The sequence below is a fragment of the Netta rufina genome (genome assembly GCF_964035555.1).
Source record: "Netta rufina genome assembly, chromosome: 1".
Lineage (NCBI taxonomy): Eukaryota > Metazoa > Chordata > Aves > Anseriformes > Anatidae > Netta > Netta rufina.
Window position 1 is genome coordinate 86,692,091 of NC_140123.1, and position 12,955 is coordinate 86,705,045.

At 35.6% G+C, this 12,955-nt stretch overlaps 1 protein-coding gene across 10 annotated transcripts in view; it reads right to left on the bottom strand.

Annotated features, from left to right (window-relative positions):
- Positions 1–12,955, bottom strand: part of DMD (dystrophin) — a 1,234,381-nt gene that overhangs the window by 370,964 nt on the left and 850,462 nt on the right. The gene's annotated exons all lie outside the window — the stretch shown is intronic.

The window sequence follows — 12,955 nt, forward strand, 5'->3', positions numbered from 1 at the left end:
TACCAATGATACCCTACTGAATTAGCAACATCATATTCTCTAGCAATTTTTCTTTTTTAATCTGGAGAGGTGTCATCCACTTGCTAACATATGGCAACTCCAAGAAACCCTTCCCACCATACACAGTCTCCATTTTGTCAAGTCTTAACTACATACATATTTGGTGGAACACTACATGCAATGGTTAAAAGCAAAAATCACTGAAAAGTGTAGCAACAGATAAACTGTGTCTGGAAGTCCAAAATTTATATTATTTTCAGTTTGCAAGTAATAAGAAGTAACATAAGCAAAAACAGGTAGGCAAAAATCCCATAGTTATCTGAGAAATGTAAATTAAGTGGTTGGTTTGGTGGTTTGGTTTTCCTGTCTACATTTTTCTCCCATCTTTTTTTTTTTTTTTCCCCCTATAGCTTGACTGCCTTGTCCCATCTATCTAACCTTATTTTCTGTCCACAATCTCAGTTAACATTAATGTGAGAGCAGACAAGACTGTATGCCAGGCTTGTCACTATCTGATGCAACACGTCATTTCATTATTGGAAATCTGCTATTATTCTCTCTGCAATGACTTTGTTGAAATCTGTGTCATTTTAAGTCTCAGCAAGGGACCATCTTACTCCTGTTTTCAACTCAGCATAGAAAATATGTCTACAGTACTGCTTGAAATTTTATGTGCAAAACATTATGGATAATCAGTAAAAATAATGTGTTGGTAAGTTCACTGCCATCCTCCATTTGTCCTTTCAAATACTGTTTACCACTAGCAAATAAAGTTAATTAAAGCTTGTCTGACTTCTTGCAATGATATTTGAAACATGTTGTATTTAATTACTTTTTATTATGCATTACAATATTAATGAGATATACCTGTATGGATTCATAGAGAAGAAGCACTGAAAAGCAATGTACAACGGAACTAGGATATTGGAGGGGTGGAATTTTATTAACCTGTTGATCAAGCATTCACTGAAGTGCTATTTTTCTTGTTTCAATACTAGGTTGGCTTTCTGCTTCTGTATTCACCACATAAAGACAAAATAATCATTAAGGAGTTTTGATGAAAAGGTCAATTTTCTGCCTATCTTGATGAAAAATAAGATTTTTTTAAAAACAACTAAACCGTCTCCAATATTTTGCCATTATTATGTTATTTTCTGTTTTACATATCTCAAATAATTATGTTATTTTATAACAGTACCACATACCATAAAAAAATCTCTTAGCAGGTGCAATAGCACTATAATTCCCTGCAGAACCCCAGAATATCAAGATCAGTATGAGTACCTCTATACCAGTTTAATTTGCATCAATGTGCCTTTGAAGCACATCTCTCTCTCATCCCCACTCACTGTGCTTTGGGATAACTCTTGTCATAGACTGATCTGAGAGTGTGCTGACTGGTTTCATACTGGCTATCATCAGAACAGAAAGCGTGCTCTGGGAGGGCCCCCTTAGACAGTCCCAGGACTTGGGTGCACCATCAGCCCTGACACTGCCCCTTCCCAAGCCCCCATTCAGGGCTTCCCGCTCCATGCACAGGCTCAGGACCCCACTTCAGCCCCACTGGGGCTCCCCCACCTGCCCAGGCCCAGACCCCCACATCTGTCCCAGGGTCTTCTGTCCCTGCCTCAGTGAGGCTTGCAGCTGGGCCAGGCTCCAGCTCCCCACAGCCCTGCCGTAGGCCACACCAAGCCAAGCCCAACCACGACCCCACATCCTGTCCCCAGGGAGGTGCCCCCTCCTATGAAGAAAAGCTGAGCAAGCTGGGACTGTTCAGCCTAGACGAGAGGAGACTCAGGGGTTTCTCACTGATACCTATAAATGCCAAGGGAGGGTACAAGGAGGATGGAGCTGGGCTCTTTCCAGTGGTGCTCAGTGCCAGGACAAAGGGCACAAACTGGAACATCAGGATATTTTTCATGTATTAGATCTGGCCTGGCTTGTAATAATAGCCGTTAACAATAACAGAAAAGTTCCACCACCAGGAAGTGAAAACACAAACCAAGAAAACCTGACCAGAGAAGGCACTACAGATGCATTAAAAGGGCTATTAACAGGAGTTACTACTTCAGTCCTCTAGCTGCAACAAAGTTTGGCTGCTCAGTATTTATCCATCTTCTATATTGAAACATGTATATTGATTTATCACATACACACATATAAATTTCCTTTTTAAAATTAGAGAAACAAAACAACAACAAAAAAGAATAACAGATGGTAATATGCAACCCCACATTTTACAGCAAAAAATAAAATGTTTAACAGTCCTTTTTCTGATTTTTATTTTATGCAAGTACTAGTATACACAACACATAAGAACTAAGATATCCCATTTGTATATATTACATAAAGATCTGAAAAACTATTCTTTACAGATAGAAAAGGTATGTTTTTTATGCGGAGAATACAGTTACAATTTTCTATAGCCAGGAAGTGGCTATGGAAATATATTTAACTGTTAGATCACCAATTCCTTCAGCCCTACAATTTTCTGGAATTACATGAACTAATCTTATGAAGAGCAATCTTTCAAAACCAATGGCCTTGACCTAAACTAAAATGCACTAAATCTATCCAATATGGAATGATGCTTCATTGGAGACGTGGAAATAAGAACAAGAGGAAAAACAGTTCTCGATATCTTGACATTCCTTTCAACATTGCTGAAATTAAGAGATAGCCTATTTGTTAGAGCTACGATTAATTTTTCATTGTTGAACATTAATTTCAACATCATCTAAAAACATCACAAAATTATTTTTAATAAGTATACACCTGGTGAATTAAATCACTGCAGTAACTTTGAGTGAGCTCTTTGCATGGTTCACTGCCTGATAGGATAGCCCCTTGACAAATTTTCTCTATTGAGCAAATTTCCAGCAATTTCAAATCCATTTGCTAGGTGATACTATATCAATACAGGTTAAAAGATGAGAGAGTACTTTCAGAATGCTGCTCCACCATTCAGTTTCCAAAGAGAACAAAACGGTAGCAACTATAACTTGGCCTCCAGTAGTTTCTTACAACAAAGAGACTGTGGTTATTATCTAGCCTGTACAGGACTCAAGTGAATAGCATACTCCAAGAGCAGGGCCTGAAGTCTGTTCTCCATCACACAGGCCAAGCTACTACTGAAGCTAACACAACTTGTCTGTACACGTCTGGAAGTAGAAATCAGTATTTTGGAAATGCAAAGACATAACTTTTTAGAAATCCTGATTCAAGATAGTCCACTCTGCTACCACACTGACTTCTTCCCCCCCCCCCCCCCAACCCTGCTCCCATATGAGAACAACTGTAGGACAGATGCAGAGCTCTGTGAGTTTCTACAGGAATTTCACAATTTATGAACTGCCTGTGAAAGGAATTGTAATGCTACTTCTGCGCTGGGTGATGAATATGCTAACTAAACTTTTCACACATATGGCAAATTAAAATACATCATCACTGGAAACTGCTGTTTTTTAAACATGTATAAACAGCAAGAATAAAACAGAGGCCACCTTTACTCCATGAGATGCCACTGAAGAATGTTAATTGGTGTTAAAATAGCACTTCAAAACAGATGAAAATCCATGGCAGAATAAGCCACGTTGGCTTATGTATTTCCAACAACATGTCAGTTCAACCTGCTGAAAACATTTGCAGGCTGAAAAAGTTGCAGGGACTTGTCTACAGCCCCATATGGACTAGGAAAGTCTGTTGATGCAGCTCAAAACTTAGAAATCCATATTCCCTAGCTGAAATCATTATATTGGCTAAACCTCTGGTGTATATGGTAATGGAACAGAAAGTTTGTTGGCTTGGCATATGTTATTTCAAGATATGGTAACTACCCTAGCAGACATAGACAGGTGGTTTGACATATGCTACAGATACACTAGAAGGCCCAGACAACTATCTATAGAAGTATCTGCAGCATTTCAGACTATTTGTGTATATTTAGAATCAAAAGCATTGATTCACCTTTTCTTGTAACACCGATTGAACTTTTGGGATCAGATTTCCTAATGAGATCATCTCCACAGGACATTTTCTGCAGGGACAGTAGGAGATGCTCAAGGTATTTAAACCTGTGTCTTTGTGGTGAATTGCAATGCAAAAATGGAAACTTGATTACAACCTTCAAATAAAAAATATACTTTAGATATTAATATATTGTTTTAAAATTGATCATCTCTTTTTGTCAATACTCCATTAAATAAAGGTTAAAGAAGAGAAGGCTTTGTTTTGTTTTTCAGAGAAACAGAAGCAGTAAGCAATTTCCCTTCACTTTATTGAGTGCAACAAAGCAGCTGGACTGGATCCTTATAGGTCCCCTTCCAACTTGGGATATTCTATGATTCTATGACATTTAACAAACACATATACTAAATCTGAAACCTAAAGCTATTTGGAGGCTTTAAACTTCAAAAAGACTTATCTGAATAATCAGATATGAATCCTCACATATTTTGTCTTGATAACAGAAAATTGTATTTAATTCTCATATTTAAAAGACAAAAATACCATATAGAGCTGTAACCAGAATTCTTTGACATTCTTATGTCTTATTCATATACACAAGAAGCTCCAGCAAGGTTCACCGAAACATTCATATCTATCTTTCAGGTTATTCTTCCCAGATATTTTAGGGAAAAGGCTATAAACAAATGGTGAGGCTGTAAGTGCCTCATTTTTCCCCCCACAAGTGTGTTGACTCAGTGCAGATTTGAGGTCCTGAAAAACAAATAAAAGTTGATGGAAAATGGAAATGTGAATATGTTGCTCTCTTCAAGAATTATGGTTTTAAATAAGTGACCTAACTTACCTTTTGACTCAGTTCTGCACATTCCCATTCATGGAACAGATTAACAAACTAAACAACCACAAGAAGAGTGGTCAGAGGAGACTTAATTAGAAATACATCAAAGTTCAGCTATACCACAATAAGTATCAGACCTTGATGGTATGCCAAACAGTCATCAATGGCATTCTTGACATTCTCTGCCACTTTAGATATTTATACAACAGTATTAGAATACATCTAGGACATGCTGTTAACAGCTCTGTGGCCACAGTGAAGTGGGACTAATCCACTGGGAGAAAAAAACAGGTGCCAGTATTTAAACTTCCAGAATACAGAGTTCAATTGATCTTCATAAAAATCAAGGAGAAACAAGTTTGTATCTCTGTTCTTTTCTACATAACAGATTAAAAGGTTTGACAACTTTCTGAATATTTCACTTATCTCTACACAGAAAGACAAAACTCTGTGAACATAAAAGTTATAGAATTTAATTTTACCCTCCTGTCTTAGGGTTTTATGAAAAAACAAACAAAAACAAAAACAAACAGGTAATTTAAAAACATCCCGTTAGTGGTCTAGGTTAAAGTTTAGCTTTCAAATGTATTAATAAAAACAAACACACAAACAAAAAAGCTGTAACTGTTGGACAAGCAATTTTAAGCATCAGTCTTTAAAATGTCATTTTAATGAGTAAATAACTGATCTTTCCCTCATTACTTCAAATCAGTGTTATTTTAAGTATATAAGACCCAAACTAAGGTCCCAAGATAATTTTAGAATCTACATTTATGGGGAGAATAATGTTGTGAGATTCATCCAATTTTTTTTAGAAGTAGCATGTAAAAGACAAACACCTGTTTTAATAAGATGAGAAAGCTGATCTAACTGTAGCACTTGACCTCAGATAACAGTTGTGAAGATACTTCAGAGGAGAAACAATTATTTCACAGGAAAGAGCATTATACAAAGGACATCTTCCTTCTAAAACTGTAATGCTTTAATTTCATGACTACTTTATGAACTTATGAGTTCCAGCCTTGGGCAATTTGTAAAATACATGGACACTGTGTCTGTTAAGACCTGGTAACATTCTTCATCATTCTGTTCCTGGCCATGCTTCTTTTTCTTTTCTTTCCGTTTTTCAGTTAACAGCAATGAGAAAATCTTCCACAATGAAATGGAACTGAGAATTTAAACCAGGCAAACAACATGGCTGAAATGGCAATACCCACCACTTTACAGATGAAAATGATGGATTTTTCAAAGCTCATTTTCCTATTGGCTATCAAAAATTTGTGAGCTTCCTCTGTACATCTACAGGAGATGAAACATAGTAGGTTTTTCCCCACACAGAAATCAGTATCAAGGCACTGCAGCTGTCTGTCCTGAAAAGGAAATTTCCTGGAGGTGCTGAAGATGAAGTAAATTATTAGCTGTAAAGACATGACCCATAGATATGGGATATGAAAAGAATTTTTCTATGGTAGCCACATACCGATAAGGCATGATGATTAATCATCAAGTTGGATTGTGAAGACATCCAGTAAGAATTATTTCAAACTGGATATGATTTAGGGTATTTTATTTTAAGGCTGGACAAGGCATAGAATGAAACAGCTGCCCCTGTTCTACCTAGACTTCAGATCCTGTCATAGTTCCATAGTTTTGTTATCTCATAAAAGAGATAACAAAGAACCCAGGAGAACACAGAGAAAGCAAACTTGACAGAAATACATATAAAATTCTTGTGAGGAAATAAGGGAAGTCCCAATAATTTCACAGGCTGTCTCTTAGTTACGTGGTCTTTTAGATAGATATGGAGAATATTTCAGCAGGAGAAAAACAGGCATGTAAAAAAAAAACAGGCAGTATTTTGTTGAATTTGAGAAAAGATCCGATAATCCACAACTCCAAACTGAATGTGATAGGGGACACACTTTTCCCTAAAACTTCACTTGTGAGTGCACCAGAGACTCCTCTGGATACACAGACTCTAAATGCAAAATAAGAAAGGTGTTATATTGACTTCAAAAACATGCTGCTGCTAAGAATTCAAGACAGTAATTTTTTGTCTCTATAGTATGGAATTTACACTTAATTCAAACAAAGTTAACAACTTTTACTGTTTCCACAAGATTTTTAGGCATGAATTGAACTACTTACGAGCTATCTTGACTTGCAAGTGAAATTTGTTAATACTTATAAAGGATTGAGTCACAAACTTTATTCATTTCTTCTTGTAGGAAGGAAAGAAAGGAAAAAGAATTTCTTCTCTATAAATGCACAACTAATGACAGTTCTATCACTAATCTGAATTAAAATAATTTAATATGGGAAGGGTGGTGGTTTTTTTGCTTTTGTTTTTAAATCAATATCAAATTTTTGGATGCTCCTTCTTTTCTCTCACATGCAAATTTTCCTCCTCTTTCCAAATGTGGTAAATAAAGATTTATTTCTAGATGAGTTTCTGGCTACAGAAGGAAATCAGAAAAAAAAAAAAAAAAGTCAAAATCAAAATACATTACTGTCATAAGAAGGCTTTGTTGGTTGTAACATGTTTTCAGATATGCTTCTCTTCTGGTATTAGACTGGTATTATCTTTAAAACAAAAACAAACTACTCCAGTGAAAATCATTTTTGTTTTGTTTTGTTTTGTTTTGAAAGACTCTGATAAGTATTACCCTTCACTAAAGAAGGCCTTCATGCTACATCTCCTAAGCAAGACAGCCCCTAAGGATGCCACGCCACATGGCCTTCTTTGCCTAGGCAAAGGGGAGAAAAGTGGGAGTAAGAAAATCAGAGATTCATATGACAGTAATCCTCTGTGCTGTTTCACAGTGTATATTTATACAAAAGCAGCTAGGAGAAAGAGTAGAACTTCAGTGTGTTGCTTCAGTAACAGAAGCAGGGATAGATTTCAGTAAATGTTTACTTTCTTATTGTTTCAGTAAATGTTTACTTTCTTACTGTTTTGAAAATGTGCAGTTTGATCATTTCTCACTGCCTGGTTTGCAACTGCAAACAGCTAGGTTATATCCATACTTTGGGTGGTAGTACCTTGGGTTTCTTTAATATCCACAAGCAAGTGTGTTATCAGAAATTATCAGAAGTGTTTTTTTTTTTTTATTGTTATTATTATTATTTATTTTTTATGTGGGACATTACAAGAGAGTGGCTGTGTGGGGCTGAGTGGCGGACCTGGTTTAAACCACAACAGTGGTTTAGAAAGAATTTCTTCTTCACTTCCCTCAACAATCATCTTTCACTGCAGGATTTATTATATCTAACAGGTTGCCTCTCTTTACGTCACCTATAGTATCGTGCAAGAGTTAAGCGTCGCAACACTCTGCCTGATATCTCAAAGCCACATCTACTTGGAAGTTCAGCAAAAAATCTGCAATAGGACTGAGAGTTTTCCACATTATCACTAATGTCAGTGTGAGAAGGAGCTAAGAATTTTTAGTCATATGTTCATATCTCCACTCAAAATAATAAAACAAAAAAAAATCTTTTTTTTTTTTTTACTTAAATATCAATCAAATTAATGTCAAAAAAATGTAACAGTCAAATATCAATCAGATATCACCAATGGATATAGTTAGCAATGTACAAAAAATGAGAAGACTCTCACTGCCTCTAATATTTACTAGTCAGTAATCATGTCAAAGCCCATTAAACTAAAGCTAATAGAATCTTCTGTAGAGATAAAAAGTCATTTGCATGAGTTCTTCTTCAAATTCCAGTACTTTAAATTGTAGGTGATCAGCAGAGAAAAACATATAATCTCACAGAAAAGGAGTTACAATTTAATAAATAACATGCTATTATCAAGATGAGTGTCTAAGAGCTTTTAAGAATTGCATTTTGAGGAGAAAGAGGGTTTTCTATTTAGGAAAAGACCACATGAAAAAGAACATAAATAACCTGGGAGAATGTTAGGATATTTCCTCTCCTATTCACAGTGTACAGTTTCCTATCTGTGAAAACCTAACTATACTAAGGCAAGGAATAGCTTTCGTATTCACTTCACTAGAACCATGATAAACTGCTTTGTCATTTCCATAAGTTCCTCCCTATATTTGTTCACTCATTCATATTAGTCACACTCTTCTCTGGGACTCTGAACATTACCTGAATGGTTTTTAATAGTGCAAGGAAGAAGCCAAAAGACAGAGTTGATATACAACCTCACTAACTTCCAAGCAACTCACCCACACTTCTAAAAAGCTTATGTTTCCAAGAACAAAACCACATCTTGGCTTACTAGTCACTGATTATTTCCTAGAAAAATACTACCCCTCATAACAAATACCTAATCTCTCAAAACATCTCTCTTTCCCTGAGATGCAGAGGGATATGTGTTTTGCAATCTATCCTGAACACTGAAAAGTCTACGTTACAGCTTAAAGAATATACAAGGATTACTCCTAGGGAATGTTTTCCCACCTTTTCACAATCCATTTGCAACTAATATCAGTTAGTATTCTTCTACTAAGAAAAGATATTTAGAAGAGGTTTGGACACAGATTGTTGCAAATTTAAGGGATCAAAGCTCACAGAGAAAACACTGAGCAAGTTGCTATTCAAAGTCCCATATAAAGATTTCTGGAAAGAGTGGTAACTGATTGATGTGCAGAAATATCGTACTCTGGTTCTATGAGTTGATTAAATTGACATTTACTACAGATCTAAATAATGCATTGAAAATAGGAGTACTTTAAGTAATCAAACAGTATTTCATCATCAGAAGTTTTCACATTTCAACCTTTCCGCAAATCGGAGATGTCAGTGAGACAGTGAGATAAATCTCTGTGATATGTATTCCTTACATGCTCATGTGGTTGATCTAAACTTTCTATCTTTTATGGCATATAAAAATTACTCATTTAAAAGGATGATAGCAAAATGAAAAGGTAAAATAATCAATAATGACTTGTTTCTGACTTCTCAGCCTAGCTTGTCAAGCAGGCATTGACAAATGAAGGCTAATGGAAGAAAAAACACAGGACTGTCCAGTCAACACTTTCATTCTCTCATGTGGATGGATGTTCTTTTATTTGTCTACAATTAGGTTTTCTAGTCCATAACCACGCTCTTCTCTTACTCTAACTGCAGGCTGTCATGTATATAATGAAGTGATTGACAAGACTTGACAGTTTCCTATTGTCATTCAAAGCTTATCAAGGACAAGACCCAAATACAAGTTACTTTTAAGAATATTTATTTATTTATTTATTTTAAGGTGGCCTGTTTTTATCTGCCAAAACCAAACACAATAGGCTATTTATATACATGTCAAGTGACCACCATAGACAGTAAACAAGTATAAATCCCATACTCAGAGACAGTTCAAAGCTTCTTTGGCAATATAACCTAAAAATGAAGGTTGTGGAGACCTTGAAAAAGAGAGCTCAAATATAGAAGAATAAAGGGAGGTGTGAGTGAAAGTAAGGAGGGAGTAAAGGGAAAAAGTAGGGAAACTAAGTGGGCTGGCACAAATGACCAGTGAGATTACAAGAGGAATTGGAGGCAACATGGCTGGAAAATATAAAGTGTTTTTTTAATACTGTCTGGACACGAGGTTTGGAGGGGTTAACAGGGTCTCACTGAGAACATGATTTTTGCATTTCACTGTCACTCCCTATCCTGACCATCCCTTCTCTGTCCACTCCTTAAAATGCAGTGACTCACACTTCACTTCATCCCCTCTATACGCTCCTTATCACCTACATCCATCACAGTCCCCCTGAAAAAAAAAGATGTCTCTGTTCCAAATGTTGTAGGGGAAGTAGCAGTTCTGAGGCAAAGACCTGGAGGAATCCAGATCTTTATCCTCCTCCTATGGTGGAGGTATGTTGACTCTTAAGGCTTTTCTTTTTTTTTTTTTATGAGAGATGGAGAAGCAGGCGCCTCTGCATCCCTTCCCACTGCATATCCTGGGCTCTCCAGAAGGGTTAAGGAGCACCATCAGCAGACATTTGTGCAACCTGTAGGCAAGGGTTGTCTGTTCAGGTTGGAACAGAGAATCTCTAGCACCTCTTACAAGAACTGTATTAGGATCAAACTCAGCAACCCAGGCCATTTGATCCCAAAGAGTAATTATTGTAAAATACTTGCAAATACTAAAAAATTGTGGCAGTGTTAAATATAAATAAATAAATAAATAAATAAATAAATAAATAAATAAATAAAAAAGCAGTAGAGAAAGAAAAATGCTGTTTGAGAATTTAGTCGACAACTCTACATTTAAAACATTACTTGAAATGCAAAATTTAACTCTGTCATGGAACTATAATCACAAGACCTGTATGCCTAGCAAACAGCATTAGTCACAGGCTAGAACACAGCTCCCTGTAGAAAAAAATGAGAGATGAAATTCAAAGAGATACCATCAAAGAGGATATCTTTCAGACACTCAGTCTCAGTCTGGCCTATTGCTAGCAAGATCTTGAACATACAGTCATGGAACTCCAGTCAATCTGCAACTTTCCAGAGACACATCACAGGCCAAAGACATTTCTTCAGAAGTTCTACGTTATCTTTAGGTCTCTCTGCTAAGGAGGCTTTGTTTTCATAGGCATACGCAGAAAAGATAACAAATCTCAGAATAACATATATATGCACTGAATGGAAAATCAGGCAAATTCTTAAAGGCAATGACTGAAAATGAAATGGCAACCTTCTGCCCAACACTGAGTTCTAGTTATATACAGTTATATAGTTATATACAGGTTGTAACTCAATCTTTATACCTTGGATAAAGATAACTATTTCAAAAGAAGTTGCTCTTTGGAGAAATATTTAAATAAAAGGTTAAAATTTGAGTGTGGGATGGTTTATTTTTCTACATGTTGTAAGTTATGCATTTCTGCATTTCCTTTAAAAAATACTTAAATTCAGTACACAATGAAACTGAAGAAAAATATTTTTTACCCCAAATACAATTAGAAGTAGATAATACATCCAGTATTCGAGCAGTTTTCATAGGAGACTGAGAAAAGAAACATGCAATAACACACAAAATTTCTTAAGTCTTTTGTGCAATACGAGCCAGTAACTTTCAGCATTCTTTCACTGAAATGCTTTTTGTTCCTACTAAAGTTACTGTACTGGAACCAGAGCTAAAATGCACCATCTTAAATTATTTCAAAGATTACTTCAGTAGTTTTTTAAATACTGAAGTTACACATACACTTTTACTTCCTGATTTTCCTAACCAGTGCTAATTTTTATTGTTCTGGTTACTAGGCTGTTACTAAGGTCTCATTTTTAGTTTCCATTAATAAGCAACCTTTCTAATTCATTTTTTCCCTTTATGCAATTTGGTTATACACCATATGAGATTCTGACCCATTGCTCAAAGCTGTGTTTCCTAGTGGCAATGATCTGTCACACCACAGCTCATGCTTTTACTCTGTAGTCACATATTGCAATGCTACCCTACAATTCCATAACTACAGATACCCTAGATGTAGTTAAACAGGCAGAGTCAGCAGTCACAACACAATAGACCATTGACAACAGATTAAAAATGTTCCTGACAATAAATGTTAGATTTTGTTATTCACTACAACTTTTCAATTTCAAGTTCTCCCAGCAACTGAATGCTCAGTAAAGATACTGATTATGAGGAATGAATAAGGAACATAAAGTAGCATTAAAAAAGTAAAATTATTGTGATGAAATACATAGACATTAAAAAAAAAAAAATGAACAAACACTAAAACCTACATGTAGCTGATTCTTGCTTTTTCTTTCCTAAATCTTTCTTTCTGAATGTTTGGCACTGTCCAAGTTGTATTAACACTGAATCTGCTTTGTAGATTACAACCATCTATAAATTAGCAGAATTTCCAGTTTTGAACTAGGCTTCTGAGATAAATGATAATCTCTGAAAACCTTATCAATAGATCTGTTATCTATTATAGGTAATGCTAATTACCTGTTTACTTGGACTCTGTTATGAACACAGAGTAGCTCATCATACATGGTGGTTTCAAAATCTCAAGTAGGCTTTAATAACTCACTAATTTCTCATTAAATATCTGTACAGTAGTAACTCTACTAAGTAACTAGTAACTCACTAAATAACAGTATACAAAAGAGTCCTTATTCCCAAGACTTAAATTAACATCTGTAGAATATATGCTGCACTCATGTTGTTAA